General features: G+C 51.4%; 1 protein-coding gene across 4 annotated transcripts in view; it reads right to left on the reverse strand.

Moving 5' to 3' along the window:
• Nucleotides 1–12,120, reverse strand: part of P2RY2 (purinergic receptor P2Y2) — a 37,303-nt gene extending 25,183 nt beyond the window's left edge. The window contains exons 1-3 of one of the 4 annotated variants that reach the window (XM_084633266.1): nt 11,984–12,105; nt 10,035–10,174; nt 4,362–4,497 (exon numbers count right to left, since the gene is read on the reverse strand). The gene's annotated coding sequence lies outside the window, so the exon portion shown is untranslated. Of the gene's footprint in view, nt 1–4,361; nt 4,498–10,034; nt 10,175–11,983 lie in introns of all 4 variants that reach the window. The other 3 variants (XM_084633265.1, XM_084633264.1, XM_084633267.1) reach the window with 3 other exon arrangements.
• Nucleotides 12,121–12,641: the final 521 nt, after the last annotated feature.

Here is a 12,641-nt window from a genome sequence, read left to right on the forward strand (position 1 = left end):
ATAAGTTCAGGGAGGGTAGGTCCATCAATGGCTATTAGCCAGGATGGGCAGGGGTGCAACCCCATGCTCTGAAGTGTCCCTAGCATCTGTTTGCCAGAAGCTGGGAATGGGCAACATGATGAATCACTCGATTATCGCTTGTTCTATTCATTTTCTCTGAAGCACCTGGCGCTGGCCGCTGTCGGAAGACAGGATACTGGGCTAGATTGACCATTGGTCTGACCCAGTCTGGCCGTTTTGATGTTCTTATACATAACCCAGATGTATCTGCCCCCCACTGTAGCCCACTACACCCCACTCCTCTCCCAGAACTGGGATAGAACCCAGGAGTCCTGACAGGGTCTCTCTCTCCACAGAATTAGTAACAAGGAATAAAGTAAGAATATACATTAAAATTTTAAACCTAACCAGGGTCCCTTAAATGACTTGCCACAAGATGTCCGAACATGTTAGTATTAGAGATGAGAGGGTCCCATATTTATTTACTTTTCTTTCTTTTGTATAGGAATGAGACACGGTGCTCCTGTCAGCTAATTGCTAACTTATCTGCCAAAAAAATTGAATTTTCAGGTGCCTAGGTAGCCTACCAAAATCTGAAATGGTGCCCCTGGGGACGGTGTGTGTTATAAGTGAGCTGAGGTGTCCAAGTCCCACCGCTAGTGAAACGCCTCAACCCTCTCTACTGCTTAAAAGAACTTTCCCACTGCTCCCGGGGTGCCTTGGAGAATCGGGGCTGGGGATGTGCCATGAAGTCAGGAGATGCTTGGGGGCAGCAGCAGACGGCTATTTCCTCCCATGCTCAGTTCCACAGGAGTGAAGCAGCTGGCTTGGGTAGGGAAGAGACCTACCCCCATGCTGTAGGGAAGTTGGGGTAAGGACCTATCTATGGGGCCCTCCCTTCCCAGCTCAGGAGCTGGTGGACAGGGAATTGGTCTCCTCCAGGCACAGACCCAGTCTGGAGCTCCTTCAGCATCTGCGGGAATCATAGAATCGTAGGATTGGAAGGGACCTCAAGAGGTCATCTAGTCCAGTGCCCTGCACTCATGGCAGGACTACGTGTTAAAGGGAAGGAGGGAGCAGGCGTGGCAGGGACAATGTGGCCATCGCAGCAAGCACCACAAGAAACCCAACCAAGCAGCATAAAGCAGATGATCTACAAACCATGACCTCCTGGCCCGAGGCACAATGGAGCAACCCCTAATGCTTGGGTGATGTCTGAGTGCAGATACCTGCCTGGATAAAGCTCCGGTGATGCTGGATTGACAGCCCTGGAGAATAAAACCCTGAGTTCCTCCACAGAACAGGGCCAGCACAGGGCAGCCGGGCCTACCACTCCAGCCAGTGTGCTTTCTCCTGTCCTGTGGGACCACCCTAAGCAATGAGCTTTGTATTGTGTCCGACTGTCCCTACATTTCTCCGACCCACCGAGCTGTTCAGTGTTGGCCCATCTCGCCTCCTGTCAAGCACCATTTGCCCCGGGCACTCGAAATAACAACAGGACCGAAAGGGTTGCTGAGTCTCCGTAGCTCTCTTCAACGCTCAGCTTCTTTGCTGACGCTGCCTGCAAGGGGGCCAGCTAGTGCCAATTGTAGGGACGGTTTGTGTGATGTGGGCAGCTGCTGGCTACGGACTGGAAGGAGACCATCAGCTCCTTTCACACAGACCACGGAATAACACTCCTTCCAGCCAAGCGTCTTTCAAGCGGTGCCAGACACTCCCCCTTCATTTCAGGAGTGGAATGACCTCAGCGTGCCCATGGGTTTCTGTCAGACAGCAGGCAGTGCTGGTCCAGGACACACACACGAGACCTGCTCTGTGACTGGGGGGCTGGGGGGGGGAACTGGCAAAGAGCTTGAAGGGTCTAACAAAGTAACTGCAACTCCAGGTGCAAAACTGGACCTGCAGCCCTGCAAACCCCTCCACTGAGAGCAGGGAGAGTGTTTGGTCCCAAAGCTCACCAACATTTTGAGAGGTGAAAGGCTGCCAGGTTGTGCACTAGAGACAGGCCCAGAGCAAATGGGGGAGTATAAACAGGAGTCTGGGGGATGGGGTGCTAGCGTGAGAGTCAGGAGAGTGGGAGCTAGTCTCACCTCTGATGTGCAACCTTAGGCAAATCATGTCACCTCGCTGTGCCTCAATTTCCCCACCTGCCCTTTCTCTGTCTTGACCACTACTATGTGGGGGCCTCTAGGTGCTATTGTGATATAATAAATACCTTAGAGTTGGGGAATGTTCTGATGCAAAGCCCAACTGCCTAGCTGGCCTGCAATGGACTGAACCAGAACCCTCAATCCAAACACCCCCTGGACTTCGGATGTGCTCAGTGCAGGGTCTGAAGAGTGCAGCTCTGGCCTGGCTCCATTATATATATTAGTGAATTCCGTTTTATCACTGACTCTACTACAGTGAATGAGTGACCTTCTGGTCGTAATCAACGAGACAAGGGGTGAAAATATTGGAGCAGGGAAACTGTGGGTCAAAGTCTGTGGCACTTGAAATGTATTCGTAACCCGTGGTCGTGGCCTTTGTGTACAGCTCAGAGAACTGACCCAGCTGAATGAGCTGGAAAGCACAAGAGTCTCACCTAAAACAAACCCTTCCCGACATTGACCTGACCTGCACTCAGCGGCCTGGAAGCTCTCTTCTCGCAACAAAGACAACGGGTGCATTTGTGGCTGGATGCTTCCAGCCAAACGTAAATGCACTTTCCAGGGGCTTTACATTACAGATTTTAAATTGATGCACTGTATGGGCTTTATGCTGGCTTCATTTAAACTGGAGGGGAATCACCCCCCCCCCCCTTTAACTGCAGTGGACTTTTCTTTAGAGCGAGAACGGCTTTAAGCACTGGTCAGGTCTCCGGAGACTGCCTGAGTTGAATTACAGCTGAAACCATGCATTAAGAGCACACTTCAAGTGCCCCAGACCTTCACCCAGAGAGTTGGGCTGCTCCAACATCCAGCATTTTCATATCTCGCTTGGTTAATTAGGAGCAGAGAGCGCAAAGGCACTTATTTACTGTAGGGAAAACGCAGTCCAAGCGTTGGCAGGACCCTGCCTATTCTTTTCTGCAAATGTCCTTGAACTAACAGCAATGATGACGGTGTGGAAAAATACACACAGGATTCCTGCGCAGGGCCTGGAGTCAGGCCAAACTGTGCACAGCACAGGCTGTGCTGGAGGGGCTGAGGCGTATGCGGCCCGCGGAGGTGAGCCTCCACACGCGGCCCGCGGAGGCGAGCCTCCCAGCCCAGGTCGGCAGACGGGTCAGCACGGCTCGCCCTAGCGCTGTACAGACAGTTGGGTAGACAGCACTTTGCAGTGGCAGCTTAGGCTGGAGCTCCGGCTGTGACACGTAGGGACGGGGGTGGGCTTAGAAGCTCGCCTGAGCCTGGGGCTGCTGTGTCCGGAGCTGGTGCCCAAGGTGCGTTACAGCAGCTTGAGGAATCCTCGAATCACAGCCAGGGATTGGGGCAGTGCAGGGGCGCCCTGGCCCTATGTCCTTTCCTCTCCCCATGTCCCCTGTGGTGGCGTTAGCGGGTGAAGAGTGGCGTAGGGGACTCTACACCGGGTCTATGACACTAGAGGAGTCTCCTGGCATTGCAGCGAGCACCTGGGAGATGGATTCTCCGCTCCACCCCATCCTCTTTGGGCCATTCGGATGCTGAGCAGCAACAGCCAGCAGAGAGTTCCCTGTTTGGAGAGGAGCTCCTCGATGGGGGAGGTGGCTCTGCCAGCGCCTGCACCCAGAGCGTGGCAAGAGATGGGAGGTTATTGGGAGTGAGCTGGAGGCAGAAGCGGGGGCCAAAGCAGGGCTCTGTCACATCAGCTCTCCACTGATGTAAGTCGGAGCAGCTTCATGGCTGCTCCCATGCCAGGGCCAGGCCAGGACTGAATCAAGGAGCCTGAACTAGTTCCCGGAGATACCTCCCTGCTGTTACGGAGCGGGATGTAAGCAGTCTGACCTAGTACTCAGAGCAGGAGTCAGGTCTAGTGGGCGGAGCAGGCATCCAGGCTGGGGAATGAAGCCAAGGGTCAGTATCAGAATCAACAGCCAGTTACCAGAGCCAGGGGTCAAGCCAGAGTCAGAACCAGGAATCGAAGCTGAGGTCAGATGGCAGATGCCAGAGCCAGGGGTCGAGCCTGAGTCAGGATCAGAAGTCAGAGCCCATGGTTGGAACTGGTAACCAGTGGGCAAGGCATCTGGCAGGAACTGGAAGGGAGAGGACCATGGTGGGAACAGGAGCGAAGGCAGGGGCGAGGCAGGAGCCAGGAGTGGAACAGGAAGCAGGAACAGGGTTAGGGTCAGCAGGCAGGCACAAGCAGGGTCCGAAGCAGGCTCAGCAAGAACAGGAAATCACCTTGTTGCTCGGACAAACTTTCTGTGCCTCCTTCTGGCTTAAATAGCGTGGTTGGACCGATCAGTGGAGCCAGGCCATGACAGCAGAATGCCAGGTCGTCCTCTTCCTTCCTCTCCCAAGCAGTGTTTATCTTCTCCTGTTACTCCAGAAAGGGAGAGGAGCTGACTCAGTCTCCACTGGTCTGGGCAGGCAGATTCTGGGGCTCTCCGGACACCTGTTCTTACTGGATCCCAAAGACACTAAGTCTTGGGAGGGGGAGGGGAACCGTCCCTCACTTTGCACCTCTTCCCTCGTTCATCAGCGGGTAAATCTGAAAAGCGATTGGTAAAATAACCCTAAAGCACCCCCATAAATACTCCAGGGGTGACTGCAGCACAGAAATCACAGTGGGCTGGAAGAACAGGGGCAGCTGCAGATATGCTTCCAGAGAGAGGCTGCAACCCTGCAGGTGCCTGGGCATTGCTGAACTGCAGTCAGGTGTCCGCATCACGTGAATCAGTATCACACTGGGGACTAATTAGCCCCTTACATCAAAGGCTGTGCGATGGGCACACAGAGCCAGATCTGTGCTACCTGGGCTTCTACAGAGGGGCAATCCCCAGGCATCATTTCCTCCTTTCATTCTAATTCCTGAACCAGACAGCATGACTCCTGGGGCTTGTCTACGCAGGGACGCTAAGGAGAGTTAATCTGAAATCACAAAAGGAAGGTATGAATTTAAAGTGGAGTAGTTAAAGTGCATTCGGCCCTTGCGCGGACGCTCTCATGCAGAATCAAAGTGGCCTTAATCTGGTTTATTTTAATTTAGTTGGAAGATATGAGTCTTGGAAACTCACAACATAGCAGGTTCTCAGACTGACTCAACACAGAACCAATGCAATCAGCTCTCCTCTTTCACTTGTTCAGAGCAATACTTATTCTATAACATCTCACCTTCTGTCACTGCTGCTGTGATGACTCCTGAACTTCCCACCCACACAGCTACCTGCGTAATAAAATTCCCTTTTCAGCTTGCGTGGCAGAGCTCTTCCCTGTAAACCAAGCCATTCTATTGTATTAGGAAGTTCAGTGTCATTTAAGACTTGCAAACTTTATAAAAGGGGGAGAAATTGGGCTTGTGACCTTTTATGCTTCTTTGTGACAGATAGCGAAAGCTGGAAAGACTTTGTAAATAGGGCAGGATTCTGCTTGGTTTTTACATTAGAAATCCAGCTTTTGTCTGCCTGGAAGACTCTGTGATGACTGCTTGAAATTTTGTACAAAAGTTAAGAGAATGAAATGTGAGCAATTGGGAGGGGGAGAGATTTGTAGTCAATATGTTAAATTGTTTATATATGTGGCATTATTTAACTGCAATGCCTGCTTACATTTTGGAGAAAAGGCAACTATGTTAAAGATTCAATACACCCGGCCCTTTGATTCCATGAGCTCCCAGCGAACATGCTGTGGGACTCCCAAAAAGTTCTCTGCCCCAACCAGACTTGCCTTTGCACACGGAATAGAACCGGTTGAAATATTTGTAAAAAATTGAAGACGCTTTGTAATTTTTGTGACCCGCCCCCCTCTCCACACACACACACCATTTTTCAACCATCTCTTGTAAAAATAACATTAAGATGGGGGAAAAACTTTTAAAATGTCCTTTGAGACCTCTTTCTTCGTATGCCAAAAAAGGTACAAGCATAATTTGTGCCCGTGACACTTCAACACTGTGCTGTAGAGAGCCCATCAGGAAGATGGTCCCTGGTCTACGGACCTCACAATGTGCTAGAAGCAGGGAAGCTGGGGTAAAGTGACCGATAAGAGTGCTTAGACACGATGGAAGCAGTTGCCACAGAAATATCTTAGGGCCAGATTCTGATACCCTGATTTAGTTGCACCATGCGTCAGTTCCATTGACTTCAGGGGACAACTCATGGTATAAAGTAGTATTCGTTGGAAGATGATTAGAATCTCACATAGATCAATTTTTATTTTTTAATTAATATCCACTAATAATGATGGATTGATACACTTCCTGTGGGCATCATGGGAGATGTGAACATTAAGAAGGGACTTGACTACAAAAATGTGGCAACATTAGTGATCAGCTAGACCTATTTATTTTTTTTTACACTTGTGTTACTATCCAGAGAAAATCTCCTCCTCTGTATGGCCAGGAAGAAATAAATCACTGATGGAATAGTTAACATACTTAAGTACCTTACTTCTCCAGTTTTCTATAAACACGTGCTGTACATTAGCCCTTTCGCCTGGAAAGGAGATGTGGAATAATTCCAGGACTCCAGAAGATTCATTTACAAAGCTTTCGCCCTTCAGTTGCTGACATATGCTTCATTTAACTGGAATGTTTACTGATGAACTTAGGAGAAAGGAGGACAAAGATTTCTGTGTGTACATAAAGGAGGAAGAAGGATCCATCAGCTTTATTAGTTGAAGTGAAAAGTGAAATCCCTGAACATTTTAGAGTGTGGATGATTTTTCATGCCACAAAATATATCACCTCTGGAATGTTATTGAGTAATTATATGTGGGGGTTTGTTCAGAGCTGGGCTGAGATTTATTGCTCCCTCTGAACACAGAGGAAATGGCAGATTGCCAAAGTCATTTTGTAATCAAGCGGACAGAAGGTTGGAGCAGAAAGGGAAATAAGATACTTAGACAAAAAAGCTGCCCCTGCAAACATGGAACACCATCAACGCTGCATTCACTAACTCTTGTAGCTTACCCAGAAGTTCCAGTTAAGAAAACCTGTGTCATTGCTTGTCCCTGATCAACAGCAAACTAAATGACCGATTAGCCTGGTTAGAGATGATGGGCCTCGCTCTGATCTCGTTTACGCTGGTAAATTAAAATTAACTCAGCTGAAACCGACGACACTATAGTGGTGTAAAATTGCAAAAAGGTTGAAGAGTGCAAGACCCAGTACATCCGCCGAGTCACCCCAGGGAAAGAAAGTAGGCTAAAAGTTCTAATGGTGTGTGGCTTTTAATATAGTTGCGCGCAGGTGATTATTAATAAAAATACATTGCCAATCCCCACTGACGCCGGGAAGCCCCATTTGAATGACTGAATGTTGTGAATGAATAGGTGAGTGACAAAACCATTTAAGACAAGCAATGCGAGCCTTGTGCATTACACCAGGCACTTTGGTCATTTCTTTTAAGACCGGTGCTTTAGCTCCACTGTTATTTCATAATGAACTAGCAGACGTTCTGTGGGCTAACGTAGGATCCCATTTAGCCGTAACCCCGTTGGTGACACCGAGTCATTTGGATAATTGAGAGTTTGACCAAACAGGAGTCTGTGAGTGTGGAATGAAAACGAGGACTTTTGATTTTCTTTTGCGAAAAAGCCCGAGAATGGGAGAGACACCTGAGAATAGCCAAGTGTAGACCAAAAGCAGGATAAGGAGCAACTGTGATGGATCTGCTAAGCAGGGGACTGCAACTCCCATCAGCACGCTCCCCACCACAATTCCCTTTCTCCTGACCAGCTACCAGGAAGGGTCCTGATCCGGGAAGGGCTGAACTCTGCTGGGAAGCAGCAGGTGCATGGTGAGCCAGGAGCTGCAGAGAAAGCCCCCTGGAGCTGTATGCAGAGCAGGGGCTGCTAAATGTTACAGCTGGGAGCAGGTCTGGGTGGGTCTTATGGGGAGCAGCAGTGACTGGGGAGCAGCCAGTGTGGAGGGGCCTGTGATGGGGTTAACATAGGCCGGGTGGGCCAATTAACCTATCAGGCTGCAAGCTGGGGGATATTTAGACTGAGAGGAGCGCTCACCTGTGCAGGAACAGGTGGGGGGCATTTATAAAGCCCAGGAGCTGGTAGCAGGAAGGGGCTGTAGAGAAGAGGGCTGCAGTCATTCTCCCTGGGACAAGGGAGAGAAGAAGCTTTGGCCCCAAGAGGAAGGGTCTGTCTAGCGGAGCCAGGCAAGAGGGGTTTGGCTAGAAGGGCAGAGGATGCAAGCCTGGGATAGGCAAGGTAGGAAACAGTCCAGGGGAGCAGCAGGAAGCTTCGGGCTAACACAGACCTTGGCTGCTGGAGACAGGGTCCCGGGATGGAGCCAAGAGTTGAGGGCAGGCTGGGGTTCCCCTAGCAGCCCCTGAATGAGTGGCACAATCTGGGCTGTGAACTTCAAGACTGTCTGGGTCTCTTTGTTCAAGCCACTGAGGGAGCAGCTCGGCCAGGGCAGTGGATGTAAGGGCCGCCTGGGATCACGGGAAGACTGTGGTAACAGCTGGGAAGGGCAGGACTCTTGTGACGTGGCCGGAGGGCTCAGCCATGAGGATGAGGCGCCGCAGCTCCCGAGGAGCCAGAGAGGGGGTGACAGAGTGAGACGATGGGCCGAGGAACCGCAAGAGGAGGGCGTCAGGCTGAAAGAGCTAATCCCCAGAGCCGCCAGCAGGAGGTGCCACGGAGCGGTGAGTAGCGCACCCTGTGGCAGGACCCCCGTGAGAGACACTCACCTAAGGCTGTGTCTTCACCACACAGTTAGCTCACGTCAGAACTGGAGCGTTACCCCTAACTCAACACCCGGCCACATACACAAATCCCTAGCTTGAGTTAAATGGTGCTTTAAACTCCCACGAGCTAGGCTGGCAGCGGGCAGTGGGGAAGGAGCTGAGGCTCGAGGGATGCTGATACTCAAGCTAGTAAGGCAGTGGAGAGGCAGCAGCTGGCCCAGCCTTACCGCTGTGCAGCTCCAGGGCTGGTTGGCAGTGTGGCCGCTCTCACTCGAGCGGGGCTAGCTCTGATGCAGTAACTCGAGTGTACTAGCTCGTGCTAACACTTGCAGTGAAGACAAGCCCGAAGGTGAGGCTGGCCTGGAAACCTGCAAGTGCCTATTTGCTTGACTAGAGACTAGAAGAGAGAGGGCACGCAGACCATGATCCTGGAGAGCCCTGACCAGGGTGCTGGAACGGGGGGGGGGGCAGGGATAGCCCTCCCACTTAGTATTGGCCGCAAGGATGAGTGAGGAGGGGGAAGAGGTGGAGAAGAGTGAGTGGGGGGTGGTGTCTGGGGGGGAAGAGGCACTACGGGAGCAGGATCTCTGGGGGAAGGGATGGCACGAGGAGAGGGGCTCAGAGAGAAGGGGCAGCTGGGGGTGGGGGGCCAGGCCACAGTTTGGGTGCCATTGCCCTCCCCCCCCCATGCTTTTAGGGAGCTTCCATTTCTCCTGGCCCTGACAGTCACGTTGACTTCCCCCAGGGGCCAAACCAGACCCCTTATTGCTCCCTTTGAACTGTGATTGTCTAAGCCTCTGCACCTAGGATATTTGCAGCACCCACCAGCCTACCTCTTGATGCACCAAGTTGTGGCACACTGGGATGCTACTGGCACCCTGGGGGGGGGGGTGCGCTCTGGCACTGGGCAGCAGCAGCAATAACTACGCAGGGACAGAGCCCTGCCTGTTTCACCCTCCTCTGCCTGATTCACAGGAGAGAGCAAGGACTTGAACCTGGGTCTCGCATCCCATGTAAGTGCCCTACCACTAGGCTCTTCTGGCCGTCTCCGTCGCCTTTCCTTCTCTCCCCTGCCCCCAAACCAGGATACTCTGGGGTGGCCTCTCTCTCTCAATTACATCCTGGACCCCAGAAACCTTCCCAACAAATACATTTCTACAAAACATTTCAGCTTCGACAGGGAAACATGCATCGAAATTCTTTTGCCCACCTCTAGTTATGTGTTTTTCTATGTGCCTGATGGCCAGAGGCTACAAGCCTACTGCAGCGGCTGGTTCAGAGGGTCAGCTCTTTAGCTCCATCTGCAGCAGTTTATGCTCTTCACTTTCAGCTGAAGGGTCTAGGTTCATCCTGGTAACAGCCAAGAGGGAAGTCGTTACATACTCTTTGTCCTCCCACTACCTGTTTACTGAGCTGAGTAGGTCTCGGGTACCTAGGGGCCTTCTCTTCACTGGGACACTGAGAGCTGCTTGCAGATCAAAGGGACGTGCTAGGTGCTGCACGAACATGGTGTAGACTGTCCCTGCCCTGAAAAGCTTATAGTCCTGGTTCATGACAAGATGCCATAGGTGAAGGCAACAAACAGGTCTGCGTTCTTGCCCCTTATCCTGTTCCAGCTTCCTCCTGCTGTCTCAGGGGAAAGCAGGAACAGATCTCCCACCCAGACCAGCCAAACGGCTGTAGCTGCTCACACACCTGGCTGTTCACTCACCTACTGCCCCAGTCCTCCTCTCTGCTCCCATTCCCCCAGCTCCACTGCTCTGGCACCTCCCCCCTGCATTTCCCACTCCAGCTGCCACCATTTTTCTGCCTTTACCTTTCACTCCTGTCAGAGTTCAGGGGTTAAACTGGCAGCTGAGGAGCAGAGGAAATGAAACTGATAAGCAAACCCGGTGTTTATTTTTATTATTATTTTCTTTTCTGGTGGGGGAAGCAGGTCAGGAAGTGTGAGGACAGAGCAGCAGAGAACTACAGCCTCACTGAGCCACTCTCCTCTCATTTACACTGGCGTCAATCTGGAGTCAGACACCGATTTCAGGGCTGCGCCTCCTGGTTTACACTGGCATGGCTGAGCGGCACCTGCCACTGCTTTGAAACCTGCTAAATATTTACAGCCAATCACAATATCAACAGGCAAGCCAGCCCCTTCCCGCTGCTCTGAGCAGCGCCCAGTGCTTCACTCCACACCCTGTCAGTCTCTCCCTCGTTTGGTCTCCAACTTGTTTCTGACAATGGATCGTGACAGCAGAGCAACGGCAATAAATAGCCCGATGCACAGTATCCAGTTACCAAGCGAGGTGAGGTCATCTTTGCAGTCACTCTGCCCAGAGCTGCCAACCTGCCCTTACAGTGAGTTTGGGGGGGGGACCTTTCTGGCTGTAGGTTGATATGAAAGGGGAGTTTTTCAAGTGTGTCTTTCTGTTTGGCTGGGTGCATGTCAGTGAGGGCTTTAAAACCTCACTCCTCATTAAGCACTGGAATGGGTTACCTAGGGAGGTGGTGGAATCTCCTTCTTTAGAGGTTTTTAAGGTCAGGCTTGACAAAGCCCTGGCTGGGATGATTTAGTTGGGGATTGGTCCTGCTTTGAGCAGGGGGTTGGAGGTCCCTTCCAACCCTGAGATTCTATGATTCCTGAACTTGGAAACCTCATTCAGTCAAGGCAGGGCAGTTGGACGCAGCCCCTGGCTGACCATGTCACTCAGTTTTCACTCCCCTTCATAAACAACAAGGACCCACAACAGCAGTGAGTGGGTGGAGAAGGACCGAAGCTGGCCTCTGTTCTGCTAGATCCTATTTTTAGAAAGGGATCCAGGTTAGGACAGCAACAACCCAGAGACAATCAGCAACAAGTTACACCCTGTGATTAGCATTAGAGCGTGTGCACGCGTGCACACCCACCCACCGACCCACACACACACACACAGAAGCAGGGTCCAATGTTCAGGCAGCACAATCCCTTCAATGTTTAGTTTTTCTCTCCAAACCAAAGATAAATCCTGGAGCTCAAGGGGACAGCAGTTACTGGTAACAGTGCTGCATACACCCACCCCTCTCAGGGAACTACATGTAACTTGGTTTTGTGCCCCCTTGTGCGTTTGTGAATAGGGGAAGGGGAAGAAAGAGAAAGTACAGATTACCGCATTACAGTCACACACTCACAGATTTGCTGTTCCAGGTTTCTTGGAAAATCGTTGTCCTCCTCCCGCTGCTGCCTTCAAGTTGCTTTCTTCCTGGTCACTTTCATCATCAGCTGTTTTGGAGGAGTTTTTGGTGTTATTGTTTCTCTGTCACTTTCCCCTCCTTCCTGATTTGTGAGAGCCTACACACAGGGAGCAGCAGCAGCTTCTACGAGTGCCTGCCTGTCGAGGCAAGCTCATCCTTTGCTTGGGAAGGGAGAACTCTTACTGCTTTCACAGCTCTTGCAAGCCTACTGGCGAGCAGAGGAGGCGTGCTGGTGCAGAAGAATGTCATACAATCAGAGTGATGCCATCTCCAGCCAGCCCACACTAGTCTTACTCTAATAAGTATGGGAATCAAACCGGTTCCCAGCTGTCAGAGCAAAGACGAGTGTTGCTCTAGTTTGAACTGACCTAGCAGGGGAATGATGGGAAGATGTAATAAAGCAAGCCAGCAAACCAAACAAATCCTAGCGGACTTTTTTCTGGAGTGCTTTCCCTGGGCAAAATGGAGTCAGAACCAGATGGGAAAGGGGCTCCAGACACCCATTCTGGATCCAGCTTTAGAACACCCAGGATTTCTTGGCTCTTCCGGGGCTCCAGACACCCATTCTGGATCCAGATTTAGAACACCCAGGATT

Source organism: Lepidochelys olivacea (assembly GCF_965140295.1).
Source record: "Lepidochelys olivacea isolate rLepOli2 genome assembly, chromosome: 1".
NCBI lineage: Eukaryota > Metazoa > Chordata > Testudines > Cheloniidae > Lepidochelys > Lepidochelys olivacea.